Here is an 18,325-nt window from a genome sequence, read left to right on the forward strand (position 1 = left end):
TTCCCAGGGCGGCTTGGGAGAGGAATGGCATGTCTTGATGTGTTTGCGGTGAGAAGCAGCCCACGTCCGTTTTGATAAGCCTAATGTGTTCACTTAATAACCTGTTTGGGGGAGCCTGGTGGAGATGCTGAGATTGATGGAGGGGGTGGGAATCCAGCCCCTGCCTTATCCCCTCTTCTGAAAATAGAATGGGGGCTTTGGGTTAGCAAGGACCGTTTTGCCAGCTTTTTGGACAAGAGGCTTCAGACAGGTGAGGGGCCCGCAAATTGCATGGCTCTCCTGGCTGGGAGTTTTGCCCCCAAGCTGCTCTCACTGGGAGTCCTCAGTGTGCCCTCCAAGCAGCTCCTCACTCCCTCCGTAGGCCCCAAAGGAAGGCAAGGAGAGGCTTCTGAGCCCAGGGCTCCCACCCAACCCCTGCAGTCCGGCCTAGGCTGACCAGTCCGACAGGTGCAGGCGGTGGGGCCCTGGCATGCTGGAGTGCAACACTCCATTCCCTGGCCTTCCAGCCCTTTCAGAAACCCCCCTGCCCTGTGATCCCACCCACCTATATCTCCATTTGGGCTCTTTCAAGCTCAGAGGCATTTTCCCCCTTCGGAGATTTCCCCACCCCTCCCCTATCTTTCACAACCCCAGAGACTGGGCAGGGCCTGCATGCTGCTCCTCCCTGGCTGCATCCAGCTGGCACTCGGACCCAGCCGGGGGCCTGTCCAGTCCCTGCACTGTTCCCTGGGGCATTGCACAATTGGATGCTCTGTGCCAGCCGTGGTGAACCGTTCTGTCCTCTCCACCCCAGAGACTAGGCCCATCCAGTCCTTCACACATGCAGACACCCACACACCAGGAGTGGAGCCAGGCCTCGCCCCGCCCTCTGCCTCCCCCCAGCCTCCCTCCTTCCTGCAGCTTTCCATCCCTGAAGGCCCCAGCTTGGACCTAACAAAAGGTTGTAATGAACCCAGACAAGCTGGGAGGGGTGCGGGCTTTCCTGGAAGTGTGAGGATGAAAGGCATCCCATCTTTTATAGCTGCAGGGACGCAGAGGGTCTGGGGTGGCAAAGATTTGGGGTCCCGTCACTCTCTGTATCCCTGGCCCAAAGCAGCCACCGTCTGTCCTAGACTGACAGCCATTGGTCCCAGGTCTCCATTTAGATATCTCTTTCTCCAGGAAGCCCTCCTGATTCTGTCCCTCAGCATGCGGTGAAAGACCATTCCTTTGAGCCTTGCCACCCCATCACAGAATGAGCACAGCCACAGCTCTGAGCAGGTGTCAGATGCCTCCCGGGGTGGTCTCCAAGCCCAGTGCATCCCTCTGCCCCTCCCCTTAGTGGGGACTAGTTCTTAGACTAGATTGTGGGGTGGGGGTAGTCCTGTACCCAGTTCTCTCAAATGCATCTCTCGAGCATTGCCTGATGCCCAGCTAACCCCATAGCACATGTCTTGGTTGGGGGTGAAAGGGACAGACTTGTGGCTCTAGGCTGTGGTTGCTGGTCACAGGAAGTGGATCTCCAAGTTATTCCTTCACCCCAAGTTTTCCAGGGGCCCACTCCATTGTTTGGGGGAGGACAAGGTTGCTGGTGAGATTCGGCATGGTGGGGCAGGTAGGAGCTCCAGCACTGCGAGCAGAACGTCTCACTGTTGATCCTGGCATCTCCACCCTGGAGCCTCTGGAAGCCTTGTTTTACCTTTCTGCACAGCTCGGGTGGTGATACTGAGTGTCTCATGCACAGGGCTGCTGGGAGGAGCAGGGCTGTAGCACACGGGAGGTGCCCGGATGAGGGTTAGCACCCCTTTCTGGGCCCAGGGGACCCAGGAGCCCCAAGTTGTGAGTTTCACACCCAAGATAGTCAGGCCTTTGGACTACAAAGTGTGGATGAGTGAATGAAACACCCCACCGAGAAAGCCACCCCTTCCAGTTTGTCCACCTTTTAGCAGCTGAAGCTGGGGAGGGCCGGGACAGGGTGTGAACCCCGTTGCTCCCGTTGCCCAGGTTCCTAATGACAGGTGTGAGAGCTGATCTTCACACCTGAGCTAATGACAGAGTCAGGTTGGATGGTGCAGGTCACCGAGGGAAGCATCCAGCCTCACAGAGAGGCCCTGGAGGAGACCCGCTCCCACCCCCCTGGCTGTGCAACCTCAGAGGAGCTGCTTGGCTTCTCTGAGCCTGTTTTCTCACCTGTGGGATGGGAATAAGCACGGTGCCTGCTTGGAGATGTTGGCTGAGGATTAAATGAAATAATGCAGGGGAAAGGTTGAGAATAAGAGGCCTCAAGTAATGGCAGCTATGACGATTACAGTTATTAAGCAAATGCGGGCAAGGTGGCTGTGGTATACCCAGGGTTAAACTTGATATCATGGGGGACAGCCTATGTACCGCACAATTCCATAGGCACTGTTGCTGGGGTTTAGCAGGTGGGCGTGGAGGAGACGTTAACAACCTCCCTGCACTTGAGTCGCTGGCAGTCACATCAGAGAGGAAGATGGAGTCAAGCTTCAGTACATGTATGGTTACATGAGCATCGGGCTGATGGGGCCAGGCAGGAGCAATGGAGCGTAGAGCCGGACAGATGAGGTCTCCAGCCTGGCCACTCGCATGCTTTGTGACTGGCCTGAAGTGAGAGCTGTTACAGTCAGAGCACAGATGCTGGGAGGTGAGGGAGGACTTCCCAGAGGAGGCATCTGACCTGTCACGGGGTGGGATGGAGTGGCCAAGACCTAGCTCTGCAGTCAGGCTGAATTCTGCCTCTATTTGAAAAGAAACATAGCCTCCCTGAGTCTCAGTGCTTGTGAATCTGTTGAATGGGATTAATCTTGCTCCTCCACCCTGACCTGGGTCCCAGTAAACACCCAGCAGCCTGGTCTCACCTACAAAGGTCTTGCAACACTGGCCCAGCCCTGATGGAGTGCTCCTGCATGGGAGGCAGGACCCCAGGCTTTGAGGGGAGAGCTGGCAAAAGGGAAGCATGCTCTACTGGGAGGCACCGAGGGTACCCTGAGCCTCTTGGTGGTTAAGCACACAGTGTTTTATTAGCTGGGCATGGTGGTGGGTGCCTGTAATCCCAGCTACTCAGGAGGTTGAAGCAGGAGAATCACTTGAACCTGGGAGGCAGAGGTGGCAGTGAGCCGAGATTGTGCCACTGCACTCCAGCCTGGGCATAAGAGCAAGACTGTCTCGAAAAAAAAAAGAAAAAAAAAAAAAGCAAGAACACAGCGTTTGCTGCTAGCTGGGCATGAGTTCAGGCCCCAGCTCTGTGTCTCTTAAGCTGTTTGATCTTGGGCAAGTCACTTAATGTCTCCGAGCTTCAGTTTCTTCATCTGTGAGATGGAGAGAAGAGCAACCCCCAGTTGGTGAGGCTGCTGGGTTAATCAAATGAGAGGATGCGCGTGATGGGTCTAGCCTATGACCTGGTTCAGAGCAAGTGCCTGGCAAATCATAGCAGCCAATACTCGGAAGCGCACACTGCTATTAAGAGTCACAAATAGGCCGGGCGCGGTGGCTCACGCCTGTAATCCCAGCGCTTTGGGAGGCCGAGGCGGGCGGATCACGAGGTCAGGAGATCAAGAACATCCTGGCTAACACGGTGAAACCCCGTCTCTACTAAAAATACAAAAAATGAGCCAGGCGTGGTGGCGGCGCCTGTAGTCCCAGCTACTGGGGAGGCTGAGGCAGGAGAATGGCATGAACCCAGGAGGCGGAGCTTGCAGTGAGCTGAAAGCGCGCCACTGCACTCCAGCCTGGGTGACAGAGCGAGACTCCGTCTCAAAAAAAAAGAGTCACATCGGGCCGGGCACGGTAGCTCACACCTGTAATTCCAGCTCTCTGAGAGGCTAAGGTGGACAGATCACTTGAGGACAGGAGTTTAGGACCAGCCTGGCCAACATGGTAAAACCCCATCTCTACAAAAATAAATATTAAAAATTAGTTGGGTGTGGTGGCGGGCACCTGTAATCCCAGCTACTGGGGAGGCTAGGCAGGAGAATCACTTGAACCTGGGAGGCAGAGATTGCAGTGAGTCACACCACTGTAGTCCAGCTTGGGAGACAGAGCAAGACTCCATCTGAAAAAAAAAAAGAAAGAAGAAAGATTCATGACTGAGCCAAGCCCAGAGCTGACCAGGGAGCTGACTCAAGCATGCACCCATTGGTCAGTGACGATAGGAATGCCTCATCGATTTGGGAGAGGGCCCATGTGGGTGACGGCTTAGAGAGAGCCGCCCCGCCATTTCCCAGGCACATACTGTGAGCCCAGCAAGGCCATGGATGTTACATGGGCGGGTGGGGGGCGGGAAGCAAATGAGGCCTCCCCACCCGTACCTGGAACTGGCAGCAACTGTGCCTGGGGACTGCTCCAGGCCAGATGGTAGAGTCATTGGTGTTTGTGCTCACTGCCTCCATCCCCAGCAACCCACTCTACCTCTTTTCCTTCTGGCTTTGCCCCCTCATCCCTTACCCAGTTCTCTTGGAAGAAGGAATGAGACTGGATAAATTCGATTCAGGATAGCGCTGAGCTTACTTGGAGGAACAGCTGCTAATGGTAGCATTTCAGGCATTGTCGGGGGGGATCATTTGGGAAAAGGGTATTTTGCGGGAGAGACACAGCTCCCTCTACACCCTTTAGGCAACACCCTAAGGGTGTGGTGGGGGGAGGCCCTGGGAGTGGAGGACCTGGGGGAGAAGCTGCTTTAGAGAGCTTCCAAGGCTCCTCGTCCAGGGAAGAGAACCCCGGCTTCCCAGCGTGCAGCTGTTCTCTGCTCCTGGCAGGGCTGTGCTAGTGTTGCTGGCACCACCTTCCACCCTCCCAGTCTGCCTGCCCCAGCCTGTCTTGGAAGCAAATGGGGAAATGGCCTCTGGTCTTTGCTCCCCTGGCTTCTGACGGGTTGCTGTGCCACAGCCTCTGGAACCCGGGAGGCCACCCGGTACCCCTTTCTGCCTCCGGGCGGGACAGAGCTCTCTTCAGGTCCCAGTGCTGCCCTTCCCTACCCCAACGTATTTTTTTTTTTTTTTTTTTTTTTTTTTTTTTTTTTTTTTTTTTTTTTTTTTTTTTTTTTAGTGTTCTTTCTTTATTCTTTAGAGACAGGCTGTCGCTGTATCACTCAGATTGGAGTGCAGTGGTGCGATCATAGCTCACTGTAGCCTCGAACTACTGGGCTCAAGCAATCCTTGTGCCTCAGCCTCCCAAGTAGTTGGGACTACACGTGTGCACACCACCATGCCCTGCTAATTTAATTTTTTGTAGAGATGGGGTCTCACTATACTGCCCACTCTGGTCCTGAACTCCTGGGCTCAAGCGAGTCTCTTGACTTAGCCTCCCAAAGCAGTGGGATTACAGCCATGAGCCACTGCACCCGAGCCTTTTCCCTTTAAATGGATCCCCACTTCTCCCTGCCTGCAGAGCCGGCAGCCCAGCAGGACTCTAGCCCGTCTTCACTGTTCCTTCTTCCACTCAAGTGCTCCAGTCCCTTCTCCCCATGGCAGCCAGGGAGCTCCTTACAACATGTAAATCTGACCATACCTCCAGCTGCTTAACCTCTGCCCTAGAACTCCCTTTGCTCTTAGGCCCTGGGAGCTGGCGCCCTGCACAACATCAACATATGCCTGTCACCATCTTGTTTCCACGCTGTGCCAGGCCACACGGCCTTTCCCTGTGCCATTCCTCTTGCCCAGAATGCCCCTCCCACCCCTTTTCACTGCTTCTCTTCCGCTTCCAGGTTTACCTCCTGTTCCGCAGGGAAGCCCTCCCCAACCTCTCTGCTGGGGCAGATCCACCTGTTCAATGGACTCCCCTTCTCCTTGGTAGCTCTTATCTCGGCAGCTCCGTGACTCTGGGGTAGCCAGATGTGGCTGCATGGCTGCGTTCCCCCAGAGACATATGCTGAATGAATGAACGAATGAATGAATGAATGAGGGTAACCCACAGGGGACTGCTAAGATTCTTCCCTTCCCTCAACATCTCAAGAGAGCATACACTGCCCTGTGCTTCACACCCCAGGACCAGCAGAGCCCGGAGGTTGGGATGGATGAGGCAGGGGTTCCAGCTAGTGGAAAGGAATGAGAGGCCTGAGCAGGCTGCCCCCTGCCCTGTCCCTATCCAGTCACCTCCTGCATGCAAGACGGTGAGCAGAGTTGACTGAGTCTGCAGCTGGCAGCAATACGGAGTGATAATGAGATAAACGAGGGCCCGGACCCAGCCACACAGGCTTCTGCAGGAGGGGTCAGTTGGAGAAGAGAGGATAAAGAGAGTGCAGCTGACAGAAAGAGAGAGGGATGTGTGTATCCACGACCTGAAAAGGCATGACGGTGAGCAAGCAAAGCAAGTTGATGAACAATGCAAAGACGATGCTTGTATATATACATTTTTAGAAACATACACAGAGCAATTCCATATACTCTTCGTGAATGCAGATGTGTCTATGTATTGGAAGGCTTAGGGGACCAGGTGCAGTGGCTCACACTTGTCCCAGAGCTTTGGGAGGCCAAGGCGGGAGGATGGCTTGAGGCCAGGAGTTCAAGACCAGCCTGGGCAACATAGTGAGACCCTATTTCTACAAAAAAAAAAAAAATTAGCTGGGCATGGTAGAGCATGCCTCTAGTCTTAGCTGCTCAGGAGGCTGACGGGGGAGGCCCTGAGTCCAGGGATTCAAGGCTGCAGTGAGCTGTGATTGTGCCACTGTACTCCAGCCTGGGCAACAGAGCAAGACCCTGTCTCTAAATAAATTAATAAAATAAAACAGACTTAGGAAGAATCAGTAAATCTAAAATTCTGCTACTCCTAAGGAGGGGGCTGAAAGGATAATGAATAATAACATTTTACTTCCTTTTTAGAAAAATCTGCAGCAAAGATGGTACTGTGACATCATCAAACCCTGGTGGTGGGGACATGCACGGGTGATTCTTCTCAGTGCTTTTCTGCATATCTGAGTAGACCATGAGTCTTTCAGTTTAGGTGAAGGGTGGAGCAGAGAATGCAAGCTGGTGTGGGGCACAGCTGGCAGGGGGCACAGCTGGCAGGGGGCACAGCATAGGAAAAGCCTGCAGGCAAGCCCTGAATCCTGGGTCTCAGAGTCCAGACCATAGCAAAAGAAAGGGTCTGAAAAGGAAGGAGAGGGGCCTCAGGAAGCAAAGGGGGCCCAGTCCTGGAAGGCAAGCAGGCAGGTTCTGGATGGGGAGACAAAAATGGAGAGTCTCTGTGAGGAAGTGGGAGGGGAGGGGGCCAAAACTGGGAAAGGTATGAACACAGAAAGGCCTTGAGGTTGGGGCCTAGCTTAAAACGATCACCCTAAATTATGATTATTACGTTGTCTGAGATAAATTCTACCTTCAGCTCTCTTTCCAAGCGAGGCTCAGAGAATTTGAGTGGCTTGCACCGGGACTCTCAGTCATTCTTTTTTTTTTTTTTTTTTCTTTGTAGATAGAGTTTCACTTTTGTTGCCCAGGCTGGAGTGAAGTGACGCAATCTCAGCTCACTGCAACCTCTGCCTCCCAAGTTCCAGCGATTCTCTTGCCTCAGCCTCCCAAGTAGCTGGGATCACACACGCCCACCACCACGCCCAGCTATATTTTGTATTTTTAGTAGAGATGGGGTTTCACCATGTTGGCCAGGCTGGCCTCAAACACCTGACCTCAGGTGATCCACCTGCCTCAGCCTCCCAGAGTGTTGGGATTACAGGCGTGGGCCACTGTGCCCAGCCGTCTCAGCAGTTCTTACCCAGACACTTTGAGAGGGTTGGCAGGGTGTCCTGGCCACCCTGCCCATCCTTTCCTAGGCAGAGGATTTTTGTCACATCTTAGAAGATAAAACACACCGGGGCTGCTGGCTCAGCTTGCAAGGCCGCAGGGCTGTAAGAGAAATAGAACTTGCAGAAATTTTTGCTGCCCCCACTGCCTGGGCTAGGATTTCAGGCTGATACCTTTTAGGGTTTCAACTTCTCTGTGGCCATGGGGACAGTTTGTTTCCCATTGAAGGCTGAGAAAGGATTCTGAGTTTGTACCACAAAGAAGAGACAGGGCTTCAACCCTGCTTCAACCCCAGATAAGAAGCTCAATTCGGCCGGGCGCAATGGTTCACGCCTGTAATCCCAGCACTTTGGGAGGCAGGTGGATCACCTGAGGTCAGGAGTTTGAGACCAGCCTGGCCAACATGGTGAAACCCCATCTCTACTAAAAATACCAAATATATTTTGTGTTTGAGCCCAAGAGTTGAAGGCTGCAGTGAGCTATGATTGTACCAATGCCCTTCAGCCTGAATAGCAGAGCAAGACTCTGTCTCAAAAAATAAAAAAGGAGGTTGGTGCTCTTTGTCCAGCGGTCCTGAATCCAGAGTGACATCCTAATTCCTCAAGGCACCAAAGTTGGCTGGAGCCCTATTTATCCCCTGAGTCCAGGAATTCAAAGCTGCAGTGAGCTATGAATCCTCCCACCTTAGCCTCCTGAGCAGCTAGGACTAGAGGCATGCACCACCATGCCCAGCTAATTTTATTTATTTATTTATTTTTGGTAGAAATGGGGTCTCACTATGTTGCCCTGTCTTCAAGACCTGCCTTGGTGTTATCTGAAGCAGCTTGAACTTCTGTATGTTTGTAACAGAAGCCTAAAAGCACTCACCTGACACAGAACCCTAGGTCCCAACAGAGGCCTGGAGGCAGGGCAGCCCTCCCTAGGCAGAAACAGATTAGGTCTTAAAAACAGACCCAGAATTACTACACCAACAACCCTCTCATCTTAGTATATATTACCCCAGGATTAATAGCTGGGTGTGAGGACATTTACTGTCTAATTAGCACAGGAGTTTCTAGTAGGGAGAGAATCAGTCAATTGACCAATCAATCTGGTATTTATTGGGCACCTCCTGTGTACTGCTTTCTCACAAGACCTCCTTCCTATAGAGATGTAGAATTCTTCCTCATCTTGCTTCTTTTTAACCTTGCTGTGGTTCAGTTCCTTGTTCTCAGACCTGGCTGCACATTAGAATTACATTAGGAGCTTTGAACAGGATGTCAGAGCCCTTTCCAAGACCAATTAAGTCAAAATCTCCATGGACATGAATCCAGACATCATTCTTTTGATGTGCAGCTGGTGGGAACCACATAGTTACATGGATTGTCTCACTCCCTCTTGTCTTTGAGGTATATGGACAGTGCTTTCTCTCTTCAGTACCAGTTGCCTGGTATGTCACTCTCCATTTCTTTATTCTCAACCTTCCTGTATCATTTAGTTTCAAGTGTGTGTGTCTTATGGCACATAGCTTGGGGGTGGGGTATATTTTGTATTCTCACTTAAGAGTCTTTTATCTTTTAATAGGCAAAATTAATTCATTTATATTTATTGTAGTGACTAATGTGTTTGAACCTACTCCACTATGTTGCCCTATTTATCATGCTTTCTCTTTGTTTCCATTTTGCTCTTTTCCTGGTTTTTATTGGTTTGGGTATATTTTCATCATTAAAGTTAGATTATAAGGCCTAAATGGAACACAGTGGATGAAAATACCCTGATCTAAGTGATCTAAAATCTTTGTTTGTTTTTTTGTTTTGTTTTGTTTTTTTTTTTTTGGAGATGGAGTCTCACTTTGTTGCCCAGGCTGGAGTGCAGTGGCGCGATCTCAGCTCACTGCCAGCTCTGCCTCCCGGGTTCACGCCATTCTCCTGCCTCAACCTCTCGAGTAGCTGGGACTACAGGCGCCAGCCACCACGCCTGGCTAATTTTGTTTTTGTATTTTTCGTAGAGATGGAGTTTCATCATGTTACCCAGGATGGTCTCTATCTCCTGACCTCATGATCCGCCTGCCTGGCCTCCCAAAGTGCTGGGATTACAGGCGTGAGCCACTGCACCCAGCCACATCTTTGTAATTATACCCATTGGGGTGTTTGTCCTTGACCTACCTTCTGGCTTACAGACTTTTGAACAATTGGGATTTGCTCATCTTTTGAGAGAGGGCCTTCTGTTGTCCTTAATTCCAGGCCTTACATAAGCTTGGGGCTCTATGAATAGGTGTAAAATTGATCAGGTATTTTATAGCATGTCAACAATTCATATCTCTGGGGGCTTGTTAATGGAGAAGGGCAGAAAGATGACAAGGAGTTGGTGGAGTGTGGTTGAAAATTTATTTGGCAATTACTGAATATCTAGAAAGTGCCCAGCTGTGGCTGCAGCAGTTAGAAGCATAGACCTTTACTAACCTTTTGACCCTGAGCAAGTGGCCGCTCCTTCCTGAGTCTCAGTTTCCTCATCTGCAATGGAGCTATGATAGCACCTACCTCAACCAGTTGTTATAAGGATCAGAGATGAATCCTGCTTCTGGTTTTGGTGTAGGGTGTGCGCCAGGAAGGTGTTCACTCAATGGTTCCGCCTGAAAGATCTGTTCAGAGGGACAGGCTGGGAGTCCCTTGTGGTGGCATCTTAGGAGAATGACTCAGCCTCAGTTTACCGTAACTAATCATTACTCAACCAACCACTGGGATTAATTGTACTGATGAAAATGACAACAAACTGTAAATCACTCTGCCTCCCCTGGGTGGCGAATGCCTGGCCCCATCATCCTGTCTCTCTGATGTCTCTTGTCCCTTTGTCTGTAAGGGGTGGGTGTGGATTGATATTGATGTCCCCTCTGTACTGAGAAGGTGGCTTTGAAGCCTGTCTTCATGGGCTCGAATCTTGGCACCACCACTTCCCAGCTGTGTAAACTTGGACCAGTTTTTTTTTTTTTTTTTTTTTTGAGACGGAGTCTCGCTCTGCCACCCAGGCTGGAGTACAGTGGCCGGGTCTCAGCTCACTGCAAGCTCCACCTCCTGGGTTTACGCCATTCTCCTGTCTCAGCCTCCCGAGTAGCTGAGACTACAGGCGCCTGCCACGTCTCCCGCCTAGTTTTTTGTATTTTTTAGTGGAGACGGGGTTTCACCGTGTTAGCCAGGATGGTCTTGATCTCCTGACCTCGTGATCCGCCCGTCTCGGCCTCCCAAAGTGCTGGGATTACAGGCTTGAGCCACTGCGCCCGGCCTGGACCAGTTTCTTAACTTCTGTGAGCCTCAATTATTATCTTCATCTGGAACACAGAGACATAGGAGTTACCAAATTGCATTAAAACATCTGCTCAATTCAACACATATTTATTGAGCCCAAGCCTGCTCAAGGTGTGGAATTAAGGGTTAAAGAAGGGCCCACTAAAAAAATGAGTAAGTTCTTTTTGTCCAAAAGTTTAATAGCCTGACAGGTAGGATTAAGAGCCCCAGTAACACTAAGGGTGGCTACTTCCTAGGGCTATGAGATTTCAATGGGTGATGCACAAAAGGACTGAGTGGTTGCTGGGTACCCAATAGGTGCCCTCAATGTTGTTACTATTCATCAGTCATTTCCTGAGTGTCCACGATGGGTGCCTTTGTGTCAGAGCCAGGACAGATGTTTCAGGAGCCAGGCAGTGTATAAAGAAGGTAGGGGCAAGCCGGGCGTGGTGGCTCACGCCTGTAATCCCAGCACTTTGGGAGGCAGATGCGGACGGATCACGAAGTCAGGAGATCAAGACCACAGTGAAACCCTGTCTCTACTAAAAATACAAAAAAATTAGCCGGGTGCGGTGGCGGGTGCCTGTAGTCCCAGCTACTCAGGAGGCTGAGGCAGGAGAATGGCGTGAACCCAGGAGGCGGAGCTTGCAGTGAGCCGAGGTGGTGCCGCTATACTCCAGCCTGGGCGACAGAGCAAGACTCCGTCTCAAAAAAAAAAAAAAAAAAAAAAAAGGTAGGGGCAGAGGGCTACTAGGCACTGGAGGTGCACCTCCCCCCAGCTGGCCCCGCAGCCAGAAGAGGATGACCGTGGTGGCAGGAGGCCCAGCCCCTTTTCTGGACTCTGGGAGAGGTGAGGCTGGTTCCAGGGAGGGGTGTACACTCCTGTGCATTCCAGACATTCCAGCACCAGTGCAACCCCCATACACACCCACTGAGACAGAATTAACCCCCAGAGGAAGGGACGGCAGATGTGATCAAAGGCCAGTGGCCCTGGCCAGGCAGGGAGTGCTGAGCCTGCAGGGACCTGTGTCCACACATGGGAGGAGAGTGCAGGCTGGGCTGTGACCCAACGGGGGACACAGCAGTTCTGGGTGACAGGGACAGCTGGGGCTGAGGCGATGGCAGGAACATGGCCCCTCCAATGTTGCTAAAGTATGATCTGTTCCTGGGGTGGCTGCCATCCCAGCCTGGAGAAGGGGACGGCTGTGAGCAGGCCAGGTGTCTCCAGCTCTGCCCCGTGGCCTGTGGACAGGGTTGCAGTGGCTCTGAGGACCTGGGGAAGGGTGTCGGGCTGCGGTCTTTGTGCCAGGGTTCTCCACACCCAGGCGCCAGGCTCCACGGGGCACAGTTGGGAGCCCTGGGTTGTTTTGGAGTAGGCAGCCAGGGAAGGACCCTCAGAGGATACCCTGTCCTGGGGCAGACATCTAGCTAGTGAGTGTGGACAGGAGGTGGAGTCGCAAGGTTCAAAGAGAATAAGCATTTATTAGGTATCTCTGGGTACCAGGCACCGAGTAAGACTGGAAGATGCTCTGAGTGCACATCAGCTTTCCTACAGCAGAACTGACAGGCTGTGGTCACTGCAGGCTTAGAGCAAAGCAGGTCAGGGTGCTTCAGAATCACCTAGAATCTTGCCATCCTATTGAGTAATTACCGGCCCTGTGACATGGGCTGTGCAAGTATGTCTGTGTGCCAGGGTTTGAAGACTTAGTATGAAAAAGAGAATGTAAAATATCCATTAATAATGGTCTGTTGGACACCTGTCAAATTGATCATATTTTGGATATATTAGGTTAAATAAAATAGGAAAAATGTTCACTCATTTCTTCTTACTCTTTTCATGTGGCTACTAGAAAAATGTAAGTTCTGGCCGGGCGCCATAGCTCAAGCCTGTAATCCCAGCACTTTGGGAGGCCGAGACGGGCGGATCACGAGGTCAGGAGATCGAGACCATCCTGGCTAACACGGTGAAACCCCGTCTCTACAAAAACTACAAAAAACTAGCCGGGCGATGTGGCGGGCGCCTGTAGTCCCAGCTACTCGGGAGGCTGAGGCAGCAGAATGGCGTAAAACCCGGGAGGCGGAGCTTGCAGTGAGCTGATATCCAGCCACTGCACTCCAGCCTGGGAGGCAGAGCGAGACTCCGTCTCAAAAAAAAAAAAAAGAAAAATGTAAGTTCTCTCTGTGGCTCAGGGTCAGTTTCTGTTGAACAGTGCCTTCTGTGGGAATATTTTCCAGTTGTTGAGTGTCTTTCTGTTTGTTCCATGGCAAGCAGGCACGATAACCCCATTTATGTTCGAGGAACTTAAGGCTGAGACAGGTGGAGTACTACATGCTGTTATTCCAAATAGCCAGCATAGTTCATTCAGTTTGGTGGGCGCTGTGGACGTGGCAGTGAACAACAGATGAGACGCCCTGCCCTGGCAGGGCCCTCACGCTCCAGTGACAGCGAGGAAGAGGATGAAACCCAGTTATCCTGATCATGGTGTGGCCACACCCAAAGTGCTTTCATTTATAAGGATTATCTCCTTGAATTATCTCAACCCTCTGCAGTGGGATCAATTCCTATCCCTGTCTCACAGATGAGGAAACTGAGGCACAGAGAGACTGAGGAACCTGCCGGAGCCCACACCTAGGTCACAGCAACAACACAGACTACGTTCCTTGCCTTGGCCAGGCTGCTCTCAGTTTCCTCCCCTGCAGGCCGGGTACAAAGAATGGGCCAGTTGGTGCCATATGACTTGAACAGGTACAGCTGAAGGCATCAAGGGTGGCTCTTGAAGCCACCCACACACAGGGATCCCATTCCCAGGTCACTGACGGCTGGAAGGTTGGCCATTCATGGTGTCCTTGTAGGGTCCAGGTCTCTCCTGGGGGCAGGAGCCTGGGAAGCATATCTCCCCAACTCTTAGATCTATCTACGATGCAGCCAGATCATACCATCATCCAAAACTTGTGCTCCCAAATGCTCTCAGAAAAGACAGTGGGTGGCTGTTGCATTGGGCCATGTGAGAAGTGGTGACTTTGGCCAAGGCGGAAGCCAGAAGGGCAGATGGAGGAGGATGTGCAGGGGACATGTTCCCATGCAGAACCAGTGGAGGGAGAGGCAGGGACAGGTCTCAGGGATCTGTTGGCATAACCGGGTAGACAGGTCCTCCCCACCCTCCCCTTCTGCGGTTTCCCTTATGCGGATGGAAGAGTGTTCTCAGAGCAGTGGGAACACCCTGTACCCTTCAAATCCCCAAACCTACTGACTCAGATCCTTAGCCCAAACCTAAGACAGCTGAAGTGGGCTGTGCGTTTTTCCCCAGCCAGGCCTGGGGAGTGGGCATCTGGGACCCAGGATCTCCTGTCCTCCTGACACCTCATTACCCATATATGGGCACCAGCCTCTCCTCGCAGATGTTGGAGGAGATAGTTCCAAATTCTGAGGTTACTTGCGAATTCCCCATGCCCGGGCAAGGCGACATTCACAGGGCGGAAGCAGAGCACGTCTGGGCTTGCAGCAGGATCAGCGTGAACGTTGTGCATGGCCGGGGGCCTTCTTTCATCTCCCAGGTGCTGGAGGATTCTAACTTCAGGCCTTGGCTTCTGGCTTTTTTTTTTTTTTTTGACGGAGTCTCCCTCTGTCACCCAGGCTGGAGTACAGTGGCGCGATCTCGGCTCACTGCAAGCTCTGCCTCCCAGGTTCATACCATTCTCCCGCCTCAGCCTCCCGAGTAGCTGGGACTATAGGCGCCCACCACCACCCCCGGCTGATTTTTTGTATTTTTAGTAGAGACGGGGTTTCATCATGTTAGCCAGGATGGTCTCAATCTTCTGACCTCGTGATCCACCCGCCTCGGCCTCCCAAAGTGCTGGGATTACAGGCGTGAGCCACCGGGCCGGCCGGCTTCTAGCTTTTTGTTTGTTTTTAGGGGTTTTTTGTTTTGTTTTGTTTTGTTTTGAGATGGAGTCTCATTCCATTGCCTAGGCTGGAGTGCAGTGGCGCAATCTCAGCTCACTACAACCTCCGCCTCCCGGGTTCAAACAATTCTCCTGTCTCAGTCTCTTGAGTAGCTAGGATTATAGGCGCCCGCCACCATGCCCAACTAATTTTTGTATTTTTAGTAGAGACAGGGTTTCACTATGTTGGCCAGGCTGGTCTCGAACTCCTGACCTCAGGTGGTCTACCCACCTCAGCCTTCCAAAGTGCTGAGATAACAGGCATGAGCCACCGTGCCCAGCCAGCTTCTGGCTTTTATCAGCTCCTTAAAAGGAGCCTAAACCCCTGGATGGTGGATCCAGGTCAAGGCAGAGCCGAGCTCCTCAGAGGCAGCACCCCATATCTGTTCTTTCAGTCACCCCCACCACAGCCCCACGGCATGCATACTGTGATAACTCTCATTTTACAGCTGGGAAAACTGAGGCTCAGAGAGGCTAAGTAATTTACAGCTTACTAAGAGCGGAGGCAGGATTTGACCACAGGCTGTCTGGCTTTGGTCTGGGTGCTTAACCACTGGACCACACTGCCCTTCCAGCTGAAAGAAAGTGCCAGTGATAGCCGCATAAAATCAAAGCAGGAAGAGAGACCCCCAAGGTGGAGAGCGAGGGTCCCCTGAGACACCTGTGTTCTCTTTCTCTGCCCACGTGGAGCATCGGTAGTGTGTCAGGGCCAGAGTGCTACCTCTGTCCCAGCTCCTCTGATGGGCATCCCGGCTGGCCCTCTGAGGACTAAGTGCTGTCCTGGCCATGCCAGGGCAGCACACAGCCCTAAGTTCGAGTCCCAGCTCCCCACTTTGCAGCTGGGCTCACTGAGTCACTGGGTCCTCAGCCTCAAGTTGCCACCTCTAATGCAGGCCGGGGCCAGGCGCAGTGGCTCACACCACTTTGGGAGGTGTGAGGCGGGCAGATCACTTGAGGCCAGGAGTTCGAGACCAGCCGGGCCAATGTGGCAAAACCCTGTCTCTATTAAAAATACAAAAAGTAGCCTGGTGTGGTGGTGCATGTGTGTAATCCCCGCTGCTCGGGAGGCTGAGGCACGAGAATTGCTTGAACCCAGGAGGCAGAGGTTGCAGTGAGCCAAGATCATGCCACTGCATTCCAGTCTGGGTGACAGAGTAAGACTCAGTCTCAATCAATAAAGCAGGTCAGGCTGTGTCTACTGAGGCTCTGACTCCTAGCGACGGAGCCAGGGGACCTGATGCCATTTGAGGCTCCCAAGCCCCCGCCCTAGTGGTTCCTCTGCTCTGAGTACATACTGGGACACAAAAAGACGGCTGTTCAGGCTCAAGCCTGCGGGCTCAGACCCAGGAAACCCTTGTCTGGTCCCTGATAGTGCCCTCAAACCCGGCCCTGGAGCTCTGAGGAGGAGCCAGGCAGCCTCCTGACCTGCTGGTTCCATTTTTCCTTGCTTGCATCAAGAGCCTCATATGCAGACCAGGCCAAGAAAATGGGGCTCCGTGAGACTGCTGAGGATTGTCCCAGACTCTGGCATCCCCAGCCCAGAAGGAAAAAGCTGGGGAAAAACAGCCTAGGTCGACTCGAGGTAACTCCCAGTGGCTTGCGAAACCCACGCAGCCCCTGACCCGCAGCCTGGCCGAGGCTGGGGGGGTCTGTTTCTGCTGCCAGCCAGGTCCTGGGTCCCCATTCAGGCCCACTGCTGAAACCGCCACCAAGGCCTCAATTGTATCAACATGTAAATGAACCAGGCTCAGTGGCTCATGCCTGTAGTCCCTGTACTTTAGGAGGCCAAGGCAGGAGGATCCCTTGAGCTCAGGAGTTTAAGACCAGCCTGGGCAACAGAGAGAAGCTCCATGTCTACAAAAAAATTAAAAAATTAGCCAGGGCTAGTATGGTGGCTGACACCTGTAATCCCAGCACTTTGGGAGGCCAAAGCAGGCAGATCACCTGATCAGGAGTTCAAGACCACCCTGGCCAACATGGTGAAACCTTGTCTTTACTAAAAATACAAAAATTAGCCAGGCATGGTAGCATGCGCCTGTAATCCCAGCTATTCGGGAGGCTGAGGCAGGAGAATTGCTTGAACGCAGAGATGGAGGTTGCAGTGAGCCAAGATTGTACCACTGCACTGCAGCATGGACAACAGAACAAGACTTTCAAAATTTTGAAAACAGTATAAATGATCTCGAGTCTGTTTCGGGGCCCTGGACGCTGCTCTGAACCTCCAGTTCAGTCCTTGAACCACAAAGATGTCTTTGAAATTTGACTGAGGTGTTTCTTTCTTTCTTTTTTTTTTTTTCTTTTTTGAGACAGAGTCTCGTTCTGCTGCCAGGCTGGAGTGCAGTGATGCAATCTCGGCTCACTACAACCTCCGCCTACCGGGTTCAAGCAATTCCCCGGCCTCAGCCTCCCGAGTGGCTGGGACTACAGGTGTGCGCCACCATGCCCAGCTAATTTTTTTGTATTTTAGTCGAGACGGGGTTTCACCAGGTTGGCCAGGATGGTCTCTATCTCCTGACCTCGTGATCCACCCACGTCGGCCTCCCAAAGTGCTAGGATTACAGGTGTGAGCCACCACGCCCGGCCTGACTGAGGTGTTTCTAAAAGTGATCCTGATTACCCCCACCCCACACATACCACACATATACTTTTGTTTGGTTCTAATTTGAGACAGGGTCTTTCTCTGTCTCCCAGGCTGGAATGCAGTGGTGTGATCTCAGTTCACTGCATGCTTGACCTCCTGGGCTCAAGCAATTCTCCCACCTAAGCTTCTGAGGTACCTGGGACTATAGGTGCACACCACCACATCTGGCTAATTTTTGTATTTTTGTAGAGACAAGGTCTTCCTATTTGCCCAAGTTGGTCTCGAACTCCTAGGCTCAAGAGATGCTCCTGCCTCGGCCTCCCAAAGTGCTGGGATTACAGGTGTGCACCCCTGTGCCTGGGCCCACACATAAACATAACTAGAGAGGATTTCTTGCTCACGTTCCACAGATGATGACACTGAGACTCAGAAATAGAGAGTGGCTGACCAGGCATATGGTAGTCATACCTGTAATCCTAGCACTCTGGGAGGCCGAGATGGGAGGATCACTTGAGGCCACGAGTTCAGGACCAGCCTGGTCAACATAGTGAGAAACCATCTCTATTTAAAAATTTGAAGGCCGGGCGCGGTGGCTCAAGCCTGTAATCCCAGCACTTTGGGAGGCCGAGGCGGGCGGATCACGAGGTCAGGAGATCGAGACCATCCTGGCTAACACGGTGAAACCCCGTCTCTACTAAAAAATACAAAAAACTAGCCGGGCGAGGTGGCGGGCGCCTGTAGTCCCAGCTACTCGGGAGGCTGAGGCAGGAGAATGGCGTAAACCCGGGAGGCGGAGCTTGCAGTGAGCTGAGATC

At 52.3% G+C, this 18,325-nt stretch overlaps 1 protein-coding gene across 1 annotated transcript in view; it reads left to right on the forward strand.

The window, feature by feature from the left end:
• PPL (periplakin) overlaps window positions 1-18,325 on the forward strand; it is a 57,456-nt gene that overhangs the window by 1,001 nt on the left and 38,130 nt on the right. The window lies entirely within an intron of this gene.

The sequence above is a fragment of the Rhinopithecus bieti genome, unplaced genomic scaffold (assembly GCF_001698545.2).
Source record: "Rhinopithecus bieti isolate Rb0 unplaced genomic scaffold, ASM169854v2 scaffold_13704, whole genome shotgun sequence".
NCBI classification, from domain to species: Eukaryota; Metazoa; Chordata; class Mammalia; order Primates; family Cercopithecidae; genus Rhinopithecus; species Rhinopithecus bieti.